General features: G+C 41.8%; 1 protein-coding gene across 1 annotated transcript in view; it reads left to right on the top strand.

The window, feature by feature from the left end:
• PLPPR5 (phospholipid phosphatase related 5) overlaps positions 1–24,483 on the top strand; it is a 283,981-nt gene that overhangs the window by 35,469 nt on the left and 224,029 nt on the right. The window contains exons 6-7 of the mRNA XM_064455578.1: positions 7,519–7,676; positions 9,015–9,160. The gene's annotated coding sequence lies outside the window, so the exon portion shown is untranslated. The remainder of the gene's footprint in view (positions 1–7,518; positions 7,677–9,014; positions 9,161–24,483) is intronic.

Genomic DNA, 24,483 nt, shown 5'->3' with positions numbered 1-24,483 from the left:
AATCAAAAACCTAATCTGTAACTACTGCAGCCTCCAAGACAGAATTCAGAATATAGCTCTGGATATAATCGAAAATACAGGCCATGTGCATGTTAGTTTTTTAAGAGAAAAGCTTGACTGATGTCTGAATCAAAGATGATTGGCTTGGGCACCTAAGAAACTGCTGTCTTTTTGTTGTGTGCTGAAGAAGTGCCGTCTCTGTGGCAAAACACCAGCCTGTGTCTTCCGAGAGCACTGTTTACTGGTATTGGCAAAGGACAAGATGATCACTGTGCAGGGGCTGTTTTCTCTGCATCTACGGGTCTGTATTGGTCACAAAAGCAGGGAGTTGGGTTTTAACAAAACCCTTCAGGATTGCTTCCGCAGAGGTAGCCATACGGTCCTGGGGGAAGCAAGCACGCGGCAGAGCACTTTCAGGACACGTACCGCTATGAGGTAGGAAGGGAAGATGGTGAAGCAGCACAAGGTCACAGCGCATTCACAACTGCTGTGGATATGCTTCGCCCCTTCGCTGGTACCTTTTGGAAGTGGGACTGCCAAGCTGCTCCAATGGTTTTATTTAATGTTTATTGACAATGTTCCCCTCACAAGCTTGTAGAAGTAGCTTCCTGGATAAGCAAAAGATAAGTGGCTGTAACGCACTTGAACGTGGAACGCTCTTCTGGCAAGAGAGACTACTGAATTAATGCTCGTTACATCTGCAAACTCCGCAGTCTCCTTCGGGTTTACTTCGGAATTTCAAGGACATGGGGACACTACTGAACACTTAGAGAAAGAAGAGACGCTGCAGAGAGGAACTGGGACTGTACCAGCTTCTGAGTTTCTGGGCGGGATGGGAGTGCAATACGGTTTCAGTTCAACTGTCTCCTGGAATGGCAGACTCTCATTGCTGCTGTGACAGGCTCTGTCCCTACCAGTCTCAGTTATTGTACAGTTGGCCCTAGTTTGTAGAGCAGAACTGACTCTCTTGCCTACACTTCCTGCACCTGAAAAAGAGGTGCAATAAAATAGGAAGGGGAAAATACTTTAAGGGAGCCAGAGGGAGCAAGATACCTGCTGCTACTTACTGTCCAGTGCAAGCTAAAATCCTTGCCAATACAGACAAATTGCTTAACATCCATCCATCCCTTTGAAGATCTAAAATACGGTGAGTGCTGTTATTATTATTTTACTACAGAAGCTAAGATTGGTCATCTAAATAGATATACTGGAGTTTTATCTTTAAAATATTGTATTAAAAAAGGCCTGTGTGAAATTTTTCTGGAAAGGAATGAATGATACGGTACATTTATCAACACAGTAATAAAGGATTCACGATTAGGCCCTCCACTTTGTATAGGCTTGGAGGAAAGGAATTTCTGAGTCAGCATGTGGTGCCATTAAACATATTTAAGGTAGTTTAATAATGGTCTTTTCACATCCTTTTAGCATGTATGACTCTTAGTTTAAAAATAAAAAGCGCAAATTGCTCCTGGGGGTTGAGTGCACTGCATTCACGCTGTTCTGCCCCTCTGTAAATACTACAATCAGAAGGGTGAACAAAACATGACCACGAAAATGGGCATCGTAATTGTGGAGTGATACTGCTAGTGCACATTTTCCAGGAATGATAATTAGGCGCATGTCAGGGGTAAGCAGGCAGAGCCTCAGTACAAGGCTGCTCTGCTCCCCCTCGCAGAGCTGCCTTTCTATTCAGCAAATCTTTGGTGTCTTTTCTAACCCATAATTTTCAAGACAGCCGTGTATTGGTGTGTCTGCTGTACAGTCTCTGCTGTTATTCCTTTGGAGCAAACAGGAATATCCTGACACTGTATCCTGTCAGAGTCAATCTTAAGGGTTTGAACAGCTCCAAGGACACGCTCAGCTCCTAATTAGCAGCCACCTTAATACACAGAAGTTCTGCAGCTGTCACAGGGCTGTGCTGAAAACGTCGCGCTCGTGGTTGCAAAAGGCCGCAGCACTGGAATGAGGACAAGACCTGCTGGTCATTTCCTGTAGCATCAGTAGCCTTGTCTTTACATCTTCATCTTTTCTGGGATAGGGAGGACCACTGTGGCTAGGTTACGAGGATAAACGTGATCCTAAGACCGCTGTGACTTTGTGTGACCAGGCCTGGATTACTGTGGGTGGACAGCAATTCTTAGAAAGAGAAAATCGAATGGTAGGAGCTGGCAGCTGGACTTCCTGGTTTTTGGTTTTTTTTTTTTTAAATCCTCATCTTAAAAACATTTCCAGTTTCATTTGAAGTGCAGCGAATGATTTTGTAGTAAGTTCTGGGAACTCTATAAATACACAGCATAAATTAAATTATGTTGTATGTCTACTTAATATTCATTTGGTTTGTTGAGCAGCATTTCGAATTGCCTTTTTACAGCACAGAAATGTAATATGAATATAGCTACAGGAGGTAAGACACATTCTGGGCTGAAAGAAAGTGTCAGTCTGGAAGTGGTAGAATAGTAACCAAAGAAGCTAGCATTTTCAAGTAATAGACCTCACTAAAGCAATTTTATGTTGTTTCATTTGGAAATTGAATACTGACTGTTTTCTTTCCTGACACTGATGCATGTTGCACTGTCATGTGTTCTTTCTCCTACTGTTCATTTTTCCCAAGACGAATAGAAAGAAAATTTTATTGTATTTGAAACAACCACTTTTTCTTGATGATTCTAACTTATGTAGTGATATGCACGACCGTGTCAGAAACCATGCAGAGCCTCCCACACTACCTCCTAATAACAAATACAAAAAATATAACTTTTCTTGGCCACATTCCCATTTGGGGCATCGAGATTAAGATGATGTATGCACATTTACTGTACACATGCAAAACTAATATAAGTTAGTCTTGACTTCTGTTTTCAGTGTCTATATTTGCAGATTATTTTAAGGGTTGCATTTATCAAACAGAAGAAACTAGTTTTAATAAATTATTGCTTCACGTAGAGGGTGAAGCTGTGCAGATTGCAACTGATTTGTAACTATAATTTGTCTGCCTATGTTCCTCTCGTGATTTCAGTTTGCTATGACTTCATTCTTCACAACTAGTTACAGATTGTTTCATAGCATTACTGTGCGCTATTATGCATTTGCCAAGTTTTACCCCAAAGGTATTTGTATTTCAGTTCTGAGTGAAATTCTTCCTGTGCAGTAGGTGATTTGCAAGGTGCTTTGTGATATTTGGTGATAAAAGGTGCCATGTAAATTATCTATACCACCATATGGCCTCTTCATGTTCCCGAACCAAATCCACTGGGAGAAATCTCTCGGCAACATCAACGGAAGCACATCTGGTCCACCCGCAGCCCATGACAGAGTATTCTTTTGGTTTGATTAGTCCTTCTATGGAAGTTCAAATGTATTAGGCTTAAGAAGAACAAACAAAGCTTCTCAAAAATGAAAACCGCTCTACAAAGCGATTGAGATATGCCAAAAGCTGCTCTCAGTAGGGACGAGCAGAACAGATTTTGAATTATCTTGGTCAGAGCGACAATCACTTGTAAGGGCACCGCTTGCAAGCCGTCTGGACTTTCAGGTCATTAGTTTGCTGCAGAACTGCTCCAGACCCTGCATATTCAAGCACAACAAGCTGGATTTTACTAAGCTCTCCTTTTCCCCTGTTGCTGACCACCGGTGTGCTGATATGAAAGTAAATGATGGCTGTTGGTGCAGCTATGTTCTGTGTTGCTTTCAGATGAGGGAAACAAGTAGTCTTACCCGTGGGATATGCTGATTGTCATGCCTGCAATGCAGGCAGAGTTTCCTTCTCCTGCTTACAGAAAAGCATGCCAAATTTGTGTCAGAGATTCTTTCCATTGCAGCCTCTTGCAATCTGAAAACATTTTCAAAATAAAAATGACAATGCCAGTGAGAGTGAACTTTGACAGCAGTATAATGAAATGTGTGGGAGGGAGCACTCAATCTGCAGGCTTTGAAAGAAAATCTAATTCCACCTCCAGTCCTGCAAGATGTGGTATTGGACCAAGGACTTTCAGTACAAGTAGCAACAGCGTACAGTCTAATTCATGCATGGTGAGAATAATCCCTTCTGGTGCATGCAATATTGATACTCCAGGGTTTTCTCCATCTGTTGTCACGTATGCTTAAAGTGTAACCTCTCTGAGGCAGGCAGTCACTTTATTGTTTCATGCATTTACTGTGCCTAGCACAGTCAGACACTGTCAGGGGGATATAATCACTATTGTAGTACAAATAACACTTTTTTTTTCCCTCTTGGAGAAGTCACAGGAACGAAGGAATAATAATGACACTCCGAGGTGTATAAACTCCTTCCTAAAAATAGATGTATTTTTTATAACTGAACGCAGGTATAAAAGTTACCTTATTCCTTTCCTTTAATGAAGGTCCAGATTTTCACATAATATAACTTGTGGAAACCTACTGACAAATGTAGCAAACAGCAGCAGCAGAAGAGACCTTCTGTACTGGTAGGAAGATAAAACTAGTGATCGTGGTGCCTATGGTGAAGGTAGGAAGAGGAAACTGGGCTCCCTGATGGCTCTTGGTTCTGAGGGCACGCGCCACCCACGTGGTTGCTGAAGTGCGATCTCTCAAAACCATCACCTCTGCTCGGGCAGAAGCATCCACTTCTTTGTCCCCGAGCACTGAGAAGCTGGAGGGCATTTCTACAGCCGTGTTAGGAGGAGCATTCCCAATTGTTATCCTGCTGCAGTAAAGAAGGCGACTCACAAGATTATATCAGTGGTGGTCTATAGTGTTTCAGGTGAAATTTTTGTAAGTCAGACATATTAATGACTGGAAGGAACGAGGAAAGGCATCATGGACTTTCCATTGCTTCAAGTAAAAAATGGGTGGTTATTGGTTCTGAAGAAATTCTACAGGCTTCTATATGCAAAGAGGACTTCATGACCCTTTGTGGACCTTATGTGCTAACCGTATTAAAGATTTATCAACGATTAAGAAGTAGGTGCCCAAAAGGAAGATTCTGTCTCTATGTAGCAACTTCTAGAAGAGAATTTGATCTGAGGCTGCCTTTTTTTTTCTCTTGGTGTATTGAGTATCCTCAACAACCAATTCCAAGCTGTTCTTTTTTAGCTTATTAATAGGTGATAGATAAGAAATAGATGAGACTCATGTTTGCGTATTTACTTATCCTTTATTGTCCTGCTAACAACCTGCACTTTGTGAAGCGAGCAGTGAGCATTTCCCAGCAGCGTGTGCTGGAGAGTCTTGGGGTAAAAACTATGTTTTAGGAGAATCAAGTTGGCAATTTCAGTTGACCTTTAGCTTGTAACAGGCAAGACAGCCGCCTCTTGGGAACAGCTGTATTTCTCAAAACTCATTCAGTTCTCTCATGCAAGCGCTTTTTAGCTGATGATGTTTTTCTTCCATTGTAATTTTGACCATCTCAGGTAGTTAGCCAGGGATGGGTGTGATTACGGATGTGAGCGGAAGGTTGCAATGACCCATTTCGCTAAGGAGAATTCCATTTCAACTTGCTCAGACCGTAAGGGATCACACAAATTTCAGAGAACTGCTAGAAAGAAGTCCCTTCTGCGAGCGGGGAAAACCAGCACTTTTCATCGAGGAAAAACAGTGAGCTGTTGTCATCCTTAGAGCACCGTGAGTTTCACGTCGTTGGATCCCAGAAAATGCCCTGAATTTTCTCTTTATTGGGTTTCTCCGTACTGGGTGTCTGTGGTGAGGTGCTGGCGGCGGGGGCTGCAGGGCGGCCCCTGTGAGGGGAGGCCTGTGGGGCCGGGCACAGCCAGCTCCACCAGCCCCACGCAGGCCACGGCCCAGCCCCTCGGAGAAAGCTGGCGGTGCCGTTATGAAAGCATATTTAAGAAAGGGCAAAACTCCGTGAAAGTGGTGATGAGCGAGGAAAAAAGTGAGAAACAGCGCAGGGTTGGAGAAGGGGGGGGGGAGGAGGCGCTGCAGGTGCCGGAGCAGAGATCCGTGATGTGAAAGGGATGAGAGCCCCCTAACAGAAGCCAGCAGGTTCCCTCGCATCTCTCCAATGGAGTGATGCAAATGTCTTTCTAGAGTTTGCTGGCTGCAAGCCATGGCAAAAAACATCTCAGGTAGGGGAGAGCACATGCCTTTCTGAGGGAAATAATAATGTATGTTTTTGCCTAATCTTTTTGTTTGTGTTTTTGTATTTTAGATCTTCTGAAACAAGAAAGAAGAGAAGAGTAGTTGCTTAAAAGACAGAAAATATACAAGTATTAGTGTTTAATTCTCTAACTGGTCATTCACTTTTTGGTCCTAATGCCTAAAGCACATGACTGGAGTCTGAAGTGGTGGGAAACCTGACCATCCCCACTAGGCACTGCAACAAAACCTCTGCAGGGTGTTTTTGCAGAGGGTGAATAGCGCTGCCAGTCAGGCTGCCGAGAGCAAGAGCCCAGCCGCAGACCACAGCGCGCAATGAAAAGGCAAAATCATTGCCCTGTGCTAGAAGCAATGCAGGTTCCTTAGTTACAGTTTCTGGTCACTGAGCTGAGTAGAGATGGCCTTCTCAGCCTCCTTTTCTTCTGTTTGCTTTTCCAAAGGCAGTGTGATATTTAATTAGCTACAGTTTGTTTCTTTTTATAGTGAAAACAAATATTTACAATCTACTTTGTGCAGTACAACATGTTATGTCTGATGCAGCCTTACAGAACGTCAGCTCAAATGGATTTTTAAAATTTGCACAACTGGAATTTGTTTTTCTATTGTTTCTCTGGATGACTGGTACTCTCTTGCACACACCTACAAACACACATACACACACACAGAGGCATATCGATGGTTTCTGCTGTGCTAAAAACTGATTGAAAATACAGATGTTTTGGGCTTTTTTTTTTTTGTGTATTTGTGACATGTACTTTGCTGCTTTCCTTTAAGCAGCTTAAAATCCTGCCTGGAAGGGCAGGTAACCTACGCTGGCGGCATCCTGGGCACAAAGAGCAAGTCTTCTAATGGTGTCACGGTGGGATGACTGGGACTGCCGAGCAGCATGTCCTCCTGGAAAATGCGCTCGGACACTTGACCGTTATACGGAAGCCATTTAGTGCTTATATAGAAGAAATCTCTTCTATAGAATTCCTCAAAATTCTAACAAGATCACTGAAATATCTTCCTACTCTAGGTTCACTTCCCTCTTCCCCCATTTTGGGTTGAGGGCAAGAGTTTGTGAGGCTATAGAAACTGTTCTGTGTGATGTCAGTGAAAGGGGACTCGTACAAGTTTTGCAAGGAGTTCGCTGCGCGCTGCTTAGATGAGGGGGGACCATGAGCAGTCCACAGCAAAAACTGGCCAGAGCCAAGACACAGGCGCCGACCAGTCCTATCTGTTAAGGAAATTATCTGTGTTTTCTAATGCCAGAGGTTTTCTTTCACTCAGATAACTTTAAGTGCTTGGTCAGTATGCAAGATGGATAGGCAGAGGTGATACCTTATGTTAGACCAGTTTCTTGGAAGAAGGTGGTTTTGGGCCCAGAAAAACCCTTAAGCACCATGTGTCTTGAAAACTTGTCTTTTTTTTTTTTCCCAGCTGTATTTTTTGGTTTGATGAAAGAAGTCAGCTTTGCTGGTCAGCAACCCCAGGATGTGACGCAGCATGCCTCGGAGTTATGTCCGAAGCCTTTGCCACCTCCCTTGCTTGCCCCCAACTCTGGGCTTTGGGGCAACAACTTTGGAGCATCACAGCAGGTAAAAGGAGAGGTGTCACACAAAGAGGTTTCAGGGAATTTCTTCCATTCTGCAGCTTCTGCAGAACTTAACACTGAGGCTGGTCCCTGAGGGGTCTGTTGGGTGGCCGAGAGGTGGGGCAGACTGTGCTACCTCCAGCTTGCTTCAGAAAGGTTGCTCCAACTCACAGGCTCTTTGTGAGTAAGCAGGGTTTGGCTATCTGCCTCTTCCCTGAGTGTGTCAGGAAAACTGCCTATGGGCTGCATGGCCCAACCAACCAACTTTAAGCATGGTAGTGTTTTATAACCCAAAGTACTGCAACAAATAAGATGCTTTCTTACCTTGCAAATCTTCCTGCTTATTTATTTACTTGCTTCTTTCCTGTCTGCAGTTAGAATATTAAAATCAGTGTTGTTATTCACCTGAGTATATCCTGTTTGACACAAACGGGGATTGCAGAATCAGGTCCTCATCTGAATTATTTAGAATATAAATTTGTATAAATCTGGAACTAAATCAATTACAGTCACTGGAGATGAACCAGAATCCTTTCTGTGTTTCAATATAAACAGAGTGAGAGCTCTCTTTTTTAATTAGACTTTATAGCACCAACTTGTACCCTTGGCAATTTAACTGAACTTAACCAAACCGAGATCTCATCAGGCTTTAAACGTGTGATTAGAGCATTATTAAAATAAGCCATCAAACAGCCCTGAAAACACAATCCTATGTACCCTAGTACCCGGGGTTCATAAAGATGTATAATCCCCAAATGCCTGAGCACAAATTAGTCTGGGTTGGATGGATGAGTAGAGAAAAGGTTGTCCTGTGGTAATACACAGTCACAAAAAATTGTCCTCTAAACATTCTGGGTTTAGTCTGCAGCTGGCAGTTCATCTTCATCTGCAGCCTACCCGTTCTCACCAGGCTTTTGATCAGTCAGGGGCATTGTGTAACTGCGTCACGTAGCCTGGGGTGTTTTCTCATGCCTCTGCAGGATAGACCAGTCTGATTGCAACTTGTAAATTCACAACTTAGGCAAATTATTATGTAACTGCAGCAAGATGTCTAATCTCCCTTTGCCCAAAGCTGTCACACATGGCTGGATTCTTGGTGAGTGCAAAGCAGTTAAGTTGAAGGCAGTGGAAATTATGCTGCTCTGAGAATCCAGGCCACAATGTATATGGAAATTGTAAAGCTTCTGCTCTGGTTTCTGGTATTTTCTAGTATTTTAGCGTTTTCTTCTCACTTATGCCTCTGTAGTTCTGATTTCTGTTGTCTGCGAGAGAACAGGACTGAGCTTTTCTATCAGCTCGCATACATATGTATACTTTAAAAAGTAACCCTTGCTCTCTGCAGCAGGAAACCAAGGAAAGGTGCAAGAATCCATTTGTTTTTTGGATAGATGGTGCACCTGAAGAAAGCAATGTGGACGGGGCTCTGGACACTGCTGAGACTGTTCTGGTTTATCGAGAGGCCTCTGGTGGTTCCTGGAGCGTGAGGAGGTGAGTGTGCTCCAGTGTCCCGCCTTGGTCATGCCATTGTTGTTGCGACGGTGAGCCCTTGCAAACGTTGCTGCCTCAAAGGCCCTGGTGTGTTCAGAGACCGCAGTGCTGGTGTTCTCACTGTCAAACGTTCAGTGAACTGAGTGGGGCCGAATGATTTTTCGCACCTCCACTACAGCTCTGGCGGAGCCAAGAGCAGAAGGTGCTGCCTGCAGCCATGAGAGTCTGCAGCACCCTGGGTTCAGGGCAGCAGCCAGCTGAAAGGCCAGCGGGTGGCCTGGCTGCCTGAGGGAGTTCCTGAGTACACAGAAGTATTTTGAGCAGAAATGGGATGAAGGAATCGAGGTTGCAATACAGATGTGTCAAAAAGAATCTAAACATGGCTGAATGTGCTGAAGAGGTTAAAAATAGCATTCATCTGTGCTGGTAGTATCTTATTTTGTAACTCTTAGAGGAGATAATTCAGTGAGCTGAATTGCAGCAGTTAAATGGATGGCAAGCGTTAACATTTTTAAGGCCTTAGATTCTGCTTTCATCCTTCCTACCTGTTAGAACGACAGTACCTTTTCAGCTACCAAGCTGTAGCCCGCAGCAGGTCTGTGCTATCATCTTTGTTGATCCTTCTAGAAATAAAAAAAGGATTTTATGTAATCTGTAAATAAACAAACTTTCTCTTGTGCTATAGATGATGCTGTATCTTGAGCTCTTACTAAAACGCTATTGAATAGTGAACGTTGCATGTTTTTATATATATACTTACTATCCATTCTCATTTAATTGTGACTATTAAATATCTGTCTAGAATAGAAAGGATGTTTATTTCAGCATCGTGAAAATTCTGCAGGTGCTGTGCTAATTTTTAGAGAAATCAACACGCAGCCTTTTATTAAATAATAATATTGTATTTCCCTTAGTATTTCAGGAAACCCTTCCCATGTTAAGTTACATGCATTCTTTTTCACAAACGGCTGTATGAGAAAAGCGGTGTAATTTGGGGTGACATCGCAAACGCGCCTGTGTGAAACCAGCAGACGGCGGCCCTTGCTCCCACCAGGGGGCAGGGCGAGACAAAAATTAAGGAGCATTGAGGGGAAAAAACCCAACAGCCCTGCTTTTATTCCCCCCCTCACACCCCCCTTTCAATTGCTGCACGAGCACAATCTCTGCAGCTGTACCACCACCTCAGAGAAGGCCAGTCTTATGTTTTTTTGGGAGGGAGTTACGTAAACAATGCTTGGCTTCTGCTTCAGTGAATGGATATATTGCTGCCTCTGAGATGCTGGATGTCCTCACAAACAGAAGTCCTATGAGCTATTTGCAGAAGCATTTTTAAACTATATAAAGCTATATAATAAATCTGTATGTCTCCTATCTTGTAAAAAGCGGTGCTGTTTTAAAGCCCCTCTGCAGCTTTTTCGCTATTATTTTTCTTAAACACAGTTTGAAGATAATCCTAGACACTGCAATTCAAGACTCTAGCGTTATATTGTTCTTTGTAAAAACAACGGAGCAGGAGCCTGAGGCTTATGCCGTGCCCAATTACAGCAGAACTCTGACGTCTTAAGTGTTTCTTGTCTCTAGGAATAATGCAGAAAGCAGCCTACTTTCTAAGATATTGCAGTGACCCACTTGTGCAATGATGGAAGGGGACCACTAACTGAAGCCTGTTCAGCCCAACCATAAGTCAAATAGCTGCGAGGAGCAAAAACTATCGCAAAAACTAGGTTTGCTCATAAAAGTGGATGTGCTTGTAAGGAATGCTGTTCATAATTAATTATAGCCTAATCCCAGATGATTTGATTACTCATCTCTGAGCAAGCAGATCGTGAAAGACTTTTTAGTAATTACACCACAGAATTTAATATCTGTAAAAGGAGAGGAATCATCTGAGAATAGAAAAGTATCAGCTAGTTCCCAGGCCACTCCAAACCTACAGCTGAGGTGCGAAGCCTGTAGCTGTTACCTGTGGGTTTCTCACAGCCGTGATTTTACATGTATGCTACGAGAGGTACAAATCACCCGGCACCAGAAACCGTGGTAAGAGTAACAGGGTTTTCATTCATCATAGCTTTGTATAGGAATGCTCTGGCAGGGAAAAAGCAGCTTCAGATTGACAGTAGACTTAGCTTTGCTGGAGGATCTCCCAGGCTTGAGGTATGTGCCTCAGCAGTTACCAGCAAAGCAAGGCCTCCCTCGCTTAAGAGAAAGAGGCTTTTTTTATGACTTGCAATTAAAGCCTCTACTAACCTGATCTAATCTCTACTAATCTCTGGAGATTTTGTTTTTCATTTAAACTTTACGCTTCGGTATTGCATTTGGCTTGAGAGATCGGTTATCCAGGTAGGTCAACTGGGTCAAACAGCTAGTTAGAATAAATACAAACAGATGCAGAAGGTGTGAATGCTGGGAGGTGTAAATAACTGCACGGAGGCCTGGCATATACTGTTTCTAACCCACCACTTCTGAATCAAAACTGTGAATCTCAGCATGGTCCTCTGCACTGTCAAAGCTTAAACCATGGCTTTTGGGTGGAGGTGGGTTGTACTGAAGGGTGCATTTACAGCAAGAGACCGCAGCGCAGGGGTCGAGTAGCAGCTCCGTCGCAATGGCATCACTGTGATCATCTGCCAGTTCTCTTCCAAAGCAGTCAGAGACTTCGAGTATGTTTCTTGTATATCCTTGGGATTTCTTTCTCATTTCAAAAATCAGAATAATAGGGACAAAAATTAAAAGTCCAGAGTCTGGAATGCTTCAGAGCCTGTATGTGTTAGAAACGATGCTGTTGGCTTTTCCATGGACGCGTCGTAGACTCACAGGCTCGTGCAGGTTGGACCTGCACGTAGGCTGGCCATGCAGCGTGCATGTTGGGACCCAGGATCCAGTCCAACCCGCTTCTAAGAGCAGGGCCCGCACTGCATTCAAAGTAGGTTTCTCAGGGTTTTGAAAACCTCCGAGTGTGGAGACTTCTGGGCAACCGTTTCACTGCTTCAGAGTCCCGTCACTGTCAAAAACTATTTTCCTAATGTCAAGTCAGAACCTCCCATTTTAGTTCAAGTCTGTTGTCCCTCATCCTCCTGCCAGGAATCTCTGTAAAAAGCTTTATCTTCCCAAGAACCTCATTGCAGGTCTTGAAAGGCTCTATTAAGTCGCCCTAAACCTTCTGTATCGGTGCTGTGGAGGTGGGTGGTTGTGGCCCTATGTTTTCACTGTGTCTATGACACTTACATAACTGTCATACCATCTTTAGTCATTTTCTATACATGTAGATGGAATCCAAGATACTCTTAAAGGTTATGGATCAGATTACAGTAACTTCCCCTTAAATAGACACAAACAGATATATTTTAATATAACTATACAGTGTATCTATATGTATAACATACAGGCATATATTACTATATTAATATATAAAATTATATTTTAAGCAAGATAGAAACTTAATTTATATATCTATATATTATATATAGTTTTATATAATTTTATTTCTAACATCTGCCAAGTGCTTTAAGCAATTTTTGTACTACTATGCTAAAACCTCAGAAATCTCACGTGTTTAAGTGCAGGGAAGTAGTAACGTATCAAACAGCTCTGCTCTGGTGGGACTAGAATTGACAATTTGCGGGCCCTATGAATAGAGTGAGAATGAAATATTTTACTGTTATTACTGGCCTCGTTCATTCCAACATCATCACTCAGCCCCCCCAAAAAGAGAATAAAAATATTTATTAAGATTCTTTTTAGTTCCCTTCGTTTCTGCTTACAGTTCTCTTTGTTTCATGTTTTAAGCTTTCCCCACTGGCTCCTGGAGTTAAAAGCTTAACAGTTTGCTGCTGCTGCAGCAACTTAAAGGGGCCGAAATGAAGGGGTGGTGGGGGAGTCTCTGAGTACTTTATTTCAAAGGGAATGAGTTAGCAAGGAACAGATGAACGTCTGTGTAAGGCAAACTGAAAAGAGCACTAAAGGGAAAAACTTCCCCATACTAGGCACATTAGTATGCACTAACTTCCAGAGGTATAAAAATCCACACAAAGTGGAAGCCAGAAACAATGCTTTAACTAATTCTTTCCTCAGTAGAACAGTTCAGAAAGTGGCTTTGTGTGGGGGACTTTCACAGTTGGCTGCAACACAAAAGTCAGAAAGTTTTCAGCTAAACACATTTGGCAGAAATCGGATATTTTTTTAAAGCAGCTGCAGAGGCAGTTCTGTTTCGCCGGTGGCATATGTCTCATTTTCCTCCCCGGGGCTGTCCGAGGCGTGGTGCTCCTGCAGTGCTAGCACGGTGGTGCTGCTCGGGACGCTCAGTAAGCGGTGGAGGCCGCCCGTATGTCTAATTGGTCTGTATTTCCACATCAGATGCTAAGTTAAACCGGGTAGTATATGAACTCAGACGTACTTACGTACAGGGCAAATACAGTTCTGTGTGTGACAGCGAAATATATTAATATGACTAACGCATGCTTAAATAATAAAAGTCCAAACTCTGAATTAAAAAGCTAAAATCAGGCTCAGGTTAGTGAAATAAATCTGTGGGGTTCCCCTGGATGTAACCAAGGTCAGAACCTGCCTCAGATTCAGTGGTAAATAAAAATCAAGAGAATACGGAAAGTGTGCACGCTGTTGTCATAATTGCATGTATTTCTTGAAGGTGCGTACTTCAGTGACCAGACCTGCATTTTATCCTTCTGGAAACTTTTTTTTTTTAAAGGTAATATCTTGGTTTTAAGTTAATATCAGAATATTAAGCTATTTAAGCTTACTAGCTAATAATCAGCTGTTCAGAAAGTTAAAACAAGACCATCTATTTTTAATAACGGTCTGTAATCTCTGATGAATCAAATGTCATGATCTTAAATTCCGCGTGTGATTCTGCAAATTCTTTATCTTGCTGTACCTTATAAGATAATTGTTACAGACACTAAACGGATGTCTCTCAGGAACACTCAGTTAATAACTTTAAGTAAATGAAAGGACTGTCTTTCCACTGAAAACTGCCAGAAGGAAGCCAGCATAGATTTGATCATTTGATGTACGCAGTATAGTAGAGTTGAATTTCTTATTTTTCTTCCCTTTTTACTGTTTCTTAACCCACATATTCTTGATTTTTTTTAAATATCTAGACCCTATTTTATAAAATAATTTCTTACTCTGTTGTTAATTCAGCATGATTGACAGGAGACCGTATGGGCTGAAGGTCAAAGTACGTAACTACAGGGACAGGAAGAGCAGGGTAGGTTTAATACATGTTGTTGTGAGTTGCTGTTCCCAGTGAGCAGATCCCGATGGGGTATCTGGTTGGTGTCGGGAGTTAAGGAACAATTCTGCTGCTCTGCACCTTTTTTGGTCTAATGTGGCTGTTACCAGGAATGAAAGAGGTGGCAGGTGCTGAGTCCACCTCTTTGCACAGGGGGAGCTGCAAAAATATGATCTAACCCCACCTGTGTTGCCTGGATGCAATTGATTAGTGTGTGATGGATGCAATTTACATTTTTTTTTCTAAAGCGAGATATACGGAGGAATTTTGAGTCAGATAAGATACTTTGCAGCAACTGGCAACTTGTAGGAAAAAAATAAAATAGTGAAGTGAAGAAAAGAGAATCTGAGAAGAACAATATAAAACTTCTCCTTAGTTTAATTGTGATTATGACAGTGAATTCAAAGTTTCTTCAAAGCCTTTCTTATAGGTACTGCTTTTTCATCTGAGAATCTCAGGAGAGCTAGAAACATTAATTAATTAACCTTCTTCACCATTCTGTGAAAGAAGATTGGTAATTATTATGAGACACTTGGGGTAGTAAGACAAGGCACAGAGAAGTAGAGTAGTATACGTAATGTTAAATACTTTGGTAGTACCTGAAGTGGTTACAGTGTGAATTCTGACAGGTAGAGTAGGGATCTGAGAACAAGCTAAAAAAAAAAATAGCCACCTTCAGGATATCTTAGACTGAGAACAGAGAATAATTTTCTAATCTTGATAGTCTTTTCTTCCAACTATTGGACCTAAAAGCCGTCAGACATTAGTTGAAGAGCAATCTGGATTTCAGTACCTACAGGTGTAAATACAAATATCTCTTATGATGAGTTAGCTTCTATTTGGTATTTTTCTAAAGCTCTTTGGATCAAAAAATTCCAAGAAAATCTTGGCCTCTTAAATATTTTTCTGACATTTATAGTACAGAGAGAAGCCTTAAACAATGAGTACAGCTAATGGCTTATGTACTACTAGGCAATCTTTTCTTACAGAAGTCTTTGCTTTAGAGCAGTGTCTTGAGGATGCCTAAGTCATTATTTTTAATGCTAATGTTGATGCTACTCTGAACTGTATGTGAGAGCAGTATTTTGGATCATAAACAAAGAGATTTACATGTAAAAGATGATGTGGAATCTGATGTATTTTAGTGAAGAAAAATCTCTTGGCCAGCACTCAGTGCTTATGTGAGGAGAGACCAGATCCGACAGGAGCACGGAGGGGGAAAGGAGCTCCAAAAATACCTGTAATGCAGCTAAGAATAATTATTTAAATGTATTGCTCTGTTCAGTGGCAACTATTGTTACACTGAAAAGAAAAAAACAAAGCAGCGATTACAGTTATTTCTCCTTTGTTGGGTTTTGATGTGATGGTTTGACTCGCTTCCTCTGTCCCCCAAGCTGCGGGCAGGTTGTACAAGCCCAGCCAAAGGAGACGAAAGGCAATCCCTGTTTATCCCCATATCTGTAGACTGATCTTGGAGTAAGGAGACTCCTGTAACTTGGGACTAGCCATCTGCAGCTTCAGTGGACAATGAAAACGATACCAGCTCGCAGTTTGCAGGGAGGGCCTAAAGCCACAGTATTCCTGTGGCCAGGAGGAGAAAGAGGGAGTGCTGGACCCCTCCAGTATACATGTACCCCCATTAATTTTGGGATCATGAGGGAACCGGGTTCGGTAGATTTCCAGATTATCTTTACTAGGCCCACACGTGGAGCATTATCTTTCCGTTGCTGAAAGACAAGTGGCTGGACGTTCGCTGCTTTCCCCTGCGTGCAGATTCGCACTTGGCTAGGCTTCGCCACATTCAGTTCCTCCCTTCGCGGTCTGATGAGGCTGTTTCAGAGCCCTTCAGCTTTAATTTCACATGTATTTACTTTTTTCTCCTCATCGAGGTGCGAATCAGAACACTCTTCATTAAATACCTTATACAGATGATTAGCTCCAGCCCTGATGACTAAGGGAGAATTCTTCCTTGGGTGAAAAAAGTGCAGTGTAGATGCAATGTACTCGTTCCTCAGGGCAAATGGGAATGCAGGATGTGAAGATAATACATACATATTGCGGAGTAGGAATCCCCTTCAGTTTTTTTCCCCTGCATCTTTCATTTCTTTTATAACTTTAGTTGTGTGTGTAAAGTATTTTATAAAATAAATATACTTAATGTTGGTTTAACCTAGAAAATGGAGGGGAATAAATAAAAGACATAAATCTACCAGAAAGGCTATAGATATCTTCTTGGCTTGCAGATATCTTCTTCAGCGCTGTTTCCATGGAAATTATTTATAGTGCCTGGAGGGAGTGAAGTGCAGGTCACAGATCTGCAGAGCTACAGTAGGCTCTCAGCCCGGTTAGGCAGAATCTGACAACAACAAATGGGACTGTCTTTGAATGGAGCTCTTCTGCTTTCAGAGGAAAACGTAATCTCTTATAAAAATGTGGTTTTGAAAGAAAAATATTAATCTCCATGGCAGTTTGGGGTGAAATTGGAACCAAGAGCTGTCGGTTTTCATAATGAAAACAGCTTCAAACTCTCTTCCCTCCATTCCCCCTCCCCTTACTGCTTAAGTCATTAAGGGCTTCATCACATTTATTAGAGCAGCATTCTAAGTACCATTTTGGATAATCACCATGTATTCCAGTTTGGCTCATTATTTTACCTCTTGAATGTCTACCTGGGACGTGCTGAAACAGAGCACAAAAGACAAATCTGGCAAATTCTGTGGATGTTGCCAATCACCAAAAAGCACATTCTGCATTTTATTTACATCAAAAAATATTTTATATGAAATATCTAAACATGTACGGAATGGTTTTACGTATTATACTTATATATGCATTTATATATATTACATATATGAACGTTTTTCTTCTCCAAAAGTTATAAAAATACTTTATATAGCAGTTTGTGTGACAGCCTTTTGTGGAAATGAATGCTTCCTATAGAGAATTTGTAAAGAGGGGTGAGCAGGTATATGGACCGCAGTTTGAATTAGAATATCAATCTCTCATTTTGTCACAAATTACTTGGCAGTGTTCATGCAATATTAAGGAGTTTCTTACCCCTTTCTGTCAAGAAAAAAAGCCCTTAGGGGCATTTTAATTCATACAGTGTATATGTATGGATTTTAATCCACGTGGTGTATAACCAAGACAAAGGTATAGATCCCCTCTCGCTGCTGTGGAACAGAACAGGGTGGCGACCGGGGTATTGGGGCCGGCGCTGATTTGCAGTCAGAACTGTGTAAAATGGGATGCAGCTGGGTGTGGCGTCATGGTCATTAGTTCTCAAATACACTGCAGAAAGATGAATTTTAAGCAAGGGAACTGTATGACCAAGGCAGAGGTCCTTCCCAGAGCATTTGTGTGTCAGCTATTTATAACTGGCTTTCGGTAGGCAAGGTCTAGTGACCGTAGTTTCAGTCTGTGGCTACCACAGCATGCATCTATTATCGGTCTGGTAGCAAAAAAAGTGAAAATGTTTTAAATTTTTCCCTTTAAGAATTTTGAGAACAAAAGAAATTTGTTACTCTCATCATTAACTATTTTTTTTTTTCAAGAAGGAGTAATTAGTTTCTTAATCTCTTTCTTCCTAGTTTATTAGAGAATAATGAATACTCCCTATACTCTTCAAAGATTAGGATACACCGTGGCGTTACCCGTGGTCTGTGCAGGCTCTCTGTGAACCAGATACTGTGCGAATGGCTACAGTGTGTGACCAGGCACTGTCTTTTTCCATTTTGTTGGAGAAATGCAGAGTGTTCACTATGACAGTAAGTCACTTCTGGATGACTTCATCTGCATCCCAGGAACATCCCGCTCTGGGGGTGCCTGCTCACGCAGGGGGTGGGACGGGACGATCTCCAGAGGGCCCTGCCAACCCCTGCCGTTCTGGGATTCTGTGAAAAAAATAAATGCAAGAGGAAGATAATGAAATGGAGCATCCTAATGATTATTTTTGCTAGGATGGTAAATATTTACCTTAAGAATGTTAATAATTCTCATTTGATTTGGTTCTCATTCAACTTTGAATTCTTGTAGATACTGTTGTACAGTGCGTTTCCACTAGTTACTCCAAAATATAAATGGCAGTGAATATTAGTAATCACTCTGAAGTGTTTAACCAGCACCTCTACACATGTAAATCCAATTCAATTTGTTTTAGCCACAAGCCCTGGCTTTAGGTCTTGCTTACAACTATTTTTCAGATTTAGTTTAGTGTCTGGAAGGTTCTGTCTACTGTAAAATGATACACTTTCCTGTAACTTCGTAGCCGAATGAACTGTGAAATATTGAGAGATACTGGGAGGTATTGAAGAGGTATTGAGGACATGCCGTGTCTGCTGGTTACATCAAGCAAGTAACTTTTATGATGCCCTAAGTGCTGTGACAAGAGGCATTACTGTAGATGAACTTTCTTTTGGTTTGGGTCTTTTCTTTTTTGGTAGAAAGGTAAGTTTTTACCTTTCTAAAATTTTCTAGAAATGAAGGGAAAAACCACATATCTTACTGATCCTTTTCTCTTTCTTCATTTGACTGACATACCATAATATGAGCTCATCTAGTCTGCGGATCTCTCTTCATCATAGCTTCTCAGAGGGGAAAAAGTATTGAATTTCCAATTCCATAGCAATGTTGTGACAAAGCCTCTCTAATTCCTCCCTCCCCCCTTACCAATATCTAATTTTTTTTTTTTTCACTTGGAAGATACTCTTGAAATTAGCAGTGTTTCCAACAGCTCAATTAGGTAGGCCTCTTCACCACTCAGGTGTAAAAATCTCAGAGGTGTCTGCTGGCTGGAGGTTAAATATTAACCACAGCCTAGAAACTCAGCACTCACCTCATTAGTCCATTTGAAACCATCTGTCATAAAAAGATGCAATATGCCACATCACTTTTTTTCCCCTTTGGCATCTGCCAATTAATATTTAATCTCTGAGAAATATGTTGTTAAATTGAGTAATTTTGTGGCCGTGCTTTTGTCAGTTTGGATATCTTGGCTGATATTTATTAAGACTGCTTCCATTAGAAGAGGCTCAATTTGAAATCTTTTCTATGTGGCAGTAAACAATTCTTCCCTTGGTGTCATCTTCTCTTGTTGGGACGGACTGTTCTGAACAGCAGCATGCACAAAGCTGTTCTCGCTAGGAGATGCTCTTGGGGGAAAAAAAAAATGAGCAAAACAAAGCTGACCCATATGCTCCCTTCTTGTGCAAAATGTGTTCAGATTCCCACAGCAGTGTGGAGTGGGTATGGAATGAAATAGCTTAAATATGCTGGGATCTGCCCATACGTGGTGTGCTCCATTCCTATAGGCATGGACTGAATGCAGTGAGCAGTGAGAGCCGTGAGCCTTTCCCAAAAGACATGGTGAATGGAAGATCGAGCACGTAGGTGCTTTCTGTAGTATTAGAGAGTATTAAATCTGTGTGCATTTCTGGGACATCATACTGTTACCGACTGAATGCCGGACTTCTCTCTAACTGTGGTAAGAGATTCAGCAGGGGATAATCTCATCTATTGTTACCTATGGTGGTGTTATGAAGACATATACTAGTTCGCTCTCAAAGATATAGTTTTACATTGATAGGAATAATTGTTGCAAGAAAAAGCACTGAGGCACCTTTTTGGCTGCCTGCACTTTGGTATTTCAATATTCCTTCTTGACATTCAGTAGCGTACTTAGATGCATGCTGACCCTTTTGCATAGCTACTGAAAAGATACCTTATGTTTCTTCACAACAAGCAAGATGGACTCCTTCGCTTTTTGAGATGTGCTCATTTCTTCTCATTGTGCTTTGAAGCTGTTTCTTGGTAAGAGAAGGCTTACGTCAATGATGGTCTTGTGAAAAATAAATTTTTAGCAGAGCGTTAATCAGCAATATTGTTTTTGCTGCAGGTCTAGCACTGTAGAAAACCCTTTTTTGCTTTTGCAGATGGAAATAAAGAGAAACTGTTTCTGACTAGATTTTGACCTCGAATTCCCATGCATGTAATTGCAGTGGTAATTTGCTAATTGCTTGCTTGTTTTTTTGATCTACAAAAATCCTGAATATAAGCAGTCAGAACCCAGAATATGTGTCTCAAGAGAAGCTCTAAAATATGATTTCATAAGAAAGAATCAATATTTTAACCCCATCGGATCCTTCTATTCTGATGGTATCCCTATTCTTTCAATTGTATAACATCTAGGTTTGTGTTTGAATATAATAAAGCTGGGTGGTTTCAACTCCATTGTCATGAAAATGTTTTGGTATAATACAGCTTCTTATTTATCTTATAAATTACTAAAAGGTGGTTTTTATTTGATAATTGGTTAGCAAACTGGTGTTTTAGGTTAGTAGCCATTGTCTGCTCTGTGTAGAGGCTGACAGGAATTGCCTGCTAGAGATTAGTACACTGGTTAGCTTCACAGTTATGTGAGAAAAGAAGAGCGCGTCTCCCCTGATGAAAACCTTGCACTGAATTGCTTTTTCCTGAGGTGCTAATTGAAGCTTAGCAAGGAAAAAGGATCAGATTGGCAGCGATTAGTGTGAACTCTCACAAAGACCGTTACCCGCTTCTGAAAATTTTACTGGTCTAAATGGCTTCCTTGGCTTTTGTTCTCCATTGTACCAAATTAATGTCATTAGTTTATTTCACCAAAGTGAAAAAAGTAACAAAAAATGTAGGGTAAATGGCTTCTTTTCAGCCGATGAGTAGCCACATGCTTCTCCGCCAAGCAGAAGAGCACTACCCATTAACATGAATAACGCTTCTAGACTCAGTTTTGCACTGTACCGTCTTTTTTATCATTACTTATTTATTTAGGCAAGCAGGCAGAGTGAGTCTCCTGAAATACATTTCACAGAGATTACTTTATAAATTAATTTAACACAATTGTCCCAAACCTGTTAAGAACTCGGAGATGGACATCCCTGATGAAATAGGAGAGATGTGGTTGTCCTGTGCAGTTCTCTGCTAGCCATTACCATGCCGTAGCTCTACAGAGGCATAAAATATACAATACTTGAGTTTTTCTTGTAGCGCTTCAGCTTCATTACTCTTTCTCTAGAGCTTATTTCACAGCACCTTGTGCAGAACCATTATGAATAAACACCTACTCCCGTGTTTGCATAGCCAATCCGTGCAAGCATGAATGAGAAGAAATGCTAATTCTTCTGCAGTTTACTGCACTTGCAAGGGCTACTTGTTTCTCTAGTCCTTAGTCTACCTTTTTTACTCTCTAGGATTTTAAAGTATCAGTGCAGTAGCTTGTACACATGGGGAAGATGATATACAATACCCGCTGAAGAATTCTAGGCAAATAAATTATCAACTGTCTTTGGCAGGAAGGTGTATTTGAGAGGAAGAGCCCTCAGCATAAGCTGAAGTGACCACACGTAATGTAGTTACACGGATGTGTCAGTTGCCTGTTGTCCTGTTGGCATGGAAAGCTTAACATTTTCTGTTACAAGTCCAGGATAATTATGCAGTTCCCTGACATGAATGGATTTGGTCAGTCCCTAAACAGAGTATGTTTGCAGTTGAAATCAAATGCAGTCAATGCTGTTGGATTCTGTTAATTAAGGCTGACACTGAAGTCATAGGAGAGAAATGTGTAGATAAATTGTGTAACTGCCTTCCACTCAGATCTGGAACAGTAATTACGTATGGAAGTGCACGAAGCAGAATGATTAATTTTTCTTATTACGACACAAGCCTCACTCTGGACTTGTGCTAAGGACTGTTTTGTATGAGCTATCTGCAAATGGGTACCTGGCCATTTGGCCTGGGGAGGCAAAAGCAACCGGATCTGGTGTTAAACGAAACCATTCCTTTAGGTGGGGTTGGCTATACAAGCTGGTGTGTCTTAGTTGTACTAGTCTAGTGATCTAGCTAAGATCAGGAGGATTTTTGGCCTTTTGAATTAGAATAGAATATTTCAGCTGGAAGCGACCTACAAAGATCATCTGGTCCAACTGCCTGACCGCTTCAGGACTGACCCAAAGTTAAAGCATGTTATTAAGGGCATTGTCCAAATGCCTCTTAAACACTGCCAGGCTTGGGGCATCAGCCGCCTCTCTAGGAAGCCTGTTCCACTGTTTGACCACCCTCTCGGTGAAGAAATGTTTCATAATGTCCAGTCTGGACCTCTCCTGCTGCAGCTTTGAACCATTCCCACAGGTTCTCTCGTAGAAAAGCTCAGCACCTCCCTCTGCATGTCCCCTCCTCAGGAAGCTGCAGAGAGCGATGAGTTTGTCTCCTAGTCTCCTTTTCTCCTAACCAGACAAACCCAGAGTCCTTCGCTGCTCCTCAAAGGACTTTTCTTCCTGCCCTTCCACCAGCTTTGTTGCCCTCCTCTGGATGCCTTTGAATACCTTCACATCCTTCTATAAACTGTGGGGCCCAGAACTGCACACAGTACTCAAGGTGAGGCCACACCAGCGCTAAATGCAGTGAGATAATCACCTCTTTTGACTGGCCCAGTTATGTATGGGAAAGAAAACTTCGATGCGATCTTTACATCTGCAAAGGAAGGACCTTGTCATCATAGCATCTTATTGCAACGATTAGGATTATAGAGATATCTAGTCTAACCTCAAAGCATGATTAGCCGTTGGCTCAGACCAGGTTGCTCAGGGCTTTTTTCAGTCTTGAAAACCTCCAAGGAGGGAGATGACACAGACTCCCTGGGGCACCTGCTCCACTACCTGACTGCTTCACCGTGGAAAAGTCCTTCCTTACAACCAGCCTCAGCCTCTCTTGTTTTGGCTTACCCCCGCTGCCTCTCGCTCTCCTGCCATGCACCAGCGTGGTGCTGGCCCTGGCTCCTCCGTAACCTGCCAGGTTGCCAGGGAGCTGGAAGATACGTTCAAGAGCCGGAAGGTACGTTTGAAGCACTGTTTATTTATTTTACCTGTATTTCTGCATTCCTCTTGAACGTTTCATAATAGTACGTGAAACAGCATTGAGCTCCAACAAGAAGTATTGAAGCATCCCTGAATATTTTTGCTTGTGAAGTCTCAACTTTCATAAATGCAGATTTTATGGGAGGAATAAGTTTGCAGTGTTGTTTGGTTTTTTTTCCTTCCATAACTGACTTTTAAAGCTCCTGGAGGTGGGGGGAAGAAATGAAAAAGAAACAGGAAAAACAAAACCCCAAAAGGAAAAGGTAAATTTTGATTTTTCTTGGATTTGTAATTCCGTTTACCCTAACATTCAGTCTTGCTGTGCAGTGTGCATGAGAGAGTGTTGGTGAAACTCCTCTCCTAACAGAGGCATGGTGTGTTCACAATCAATGAAGTCTTAATTCTTCCCTTTCACACTAGGTGCACCTGAATATAAGGCTGATTTTTTTTAATTAGGACCTCAAGTATGGCAAAGTAATGATTAAAAAATGTATGGTGAAATAGAAATAACACTTATTCCAGGGCTGAAATCTGTATATCTTTGATGACAAAGAATATTATTGAAATCAGAATGCGACAAATTAATTTCTGTCACACACCAGTGGTTGACTTCCTAGGTCTATTTTTAATGAATTGCAACTGGTTAAATCAGCACTAGGTGTGGTGACATGGATTTTAGAATTTATTTAGTAAGGGTAATCAATATCTGTTGTTCTGATGAAGCCTCTTAGAACAAGATGATAGACAATGGAAGGTAACTCTAGGAGTTCTTGTTCAGCTAGCATCACTGGGGGCCTTGTCTGAACGAAGAGGGAATTCAGTTCAAAGATCCGCAGAGGTGTGTCATTTTTCTTCAATATGTTTGTGCTTACAGGTTGGCTGTAAGATGGCCACAACAGGCACAATGAAATTGCGAGGAAGCCCTGGAAAACAGCGTGCTATGTGTATGGCTTAGGAGCACTATAATTTTATGCGAGCAGTAAGAATGCTCTCTTGCAGCTCTATTCAAGTTGTTTGCTTTAAGGAAACGATGTGATGGTTATTTAGTCCACTGGCTATAGACACATCTCTTGCTGCACTTCGTAGCCATGACAAAGAAGGGGAAAATTGACTCTCAGGACTGTAGCAGATAACATTACTGCGCTGGCATCGGGGAGCACACCACCAGGCGCTCTGCCTGGACTCTG

This window comes from Phalacrocorax carbo, chromosome 6, assembly GCF_963921805.1.
Source record: "Phalacrocorax carbo chromosome 6, bPhaCar2.1, whole genome shotgun sequence".
Classification (NCBI taxonomy): domain Eukaryota; kingdom Metazoa; phylum Chordata; class Aves; order Suliformes; family Phalacrocoracidae; genus Phalacrocorax; species Phalacrocorax carbo.
Note: the sequence above shows the minus strand (reverse complement) of the source record. Positions and strands in the feature narration are given on the sequence as shown.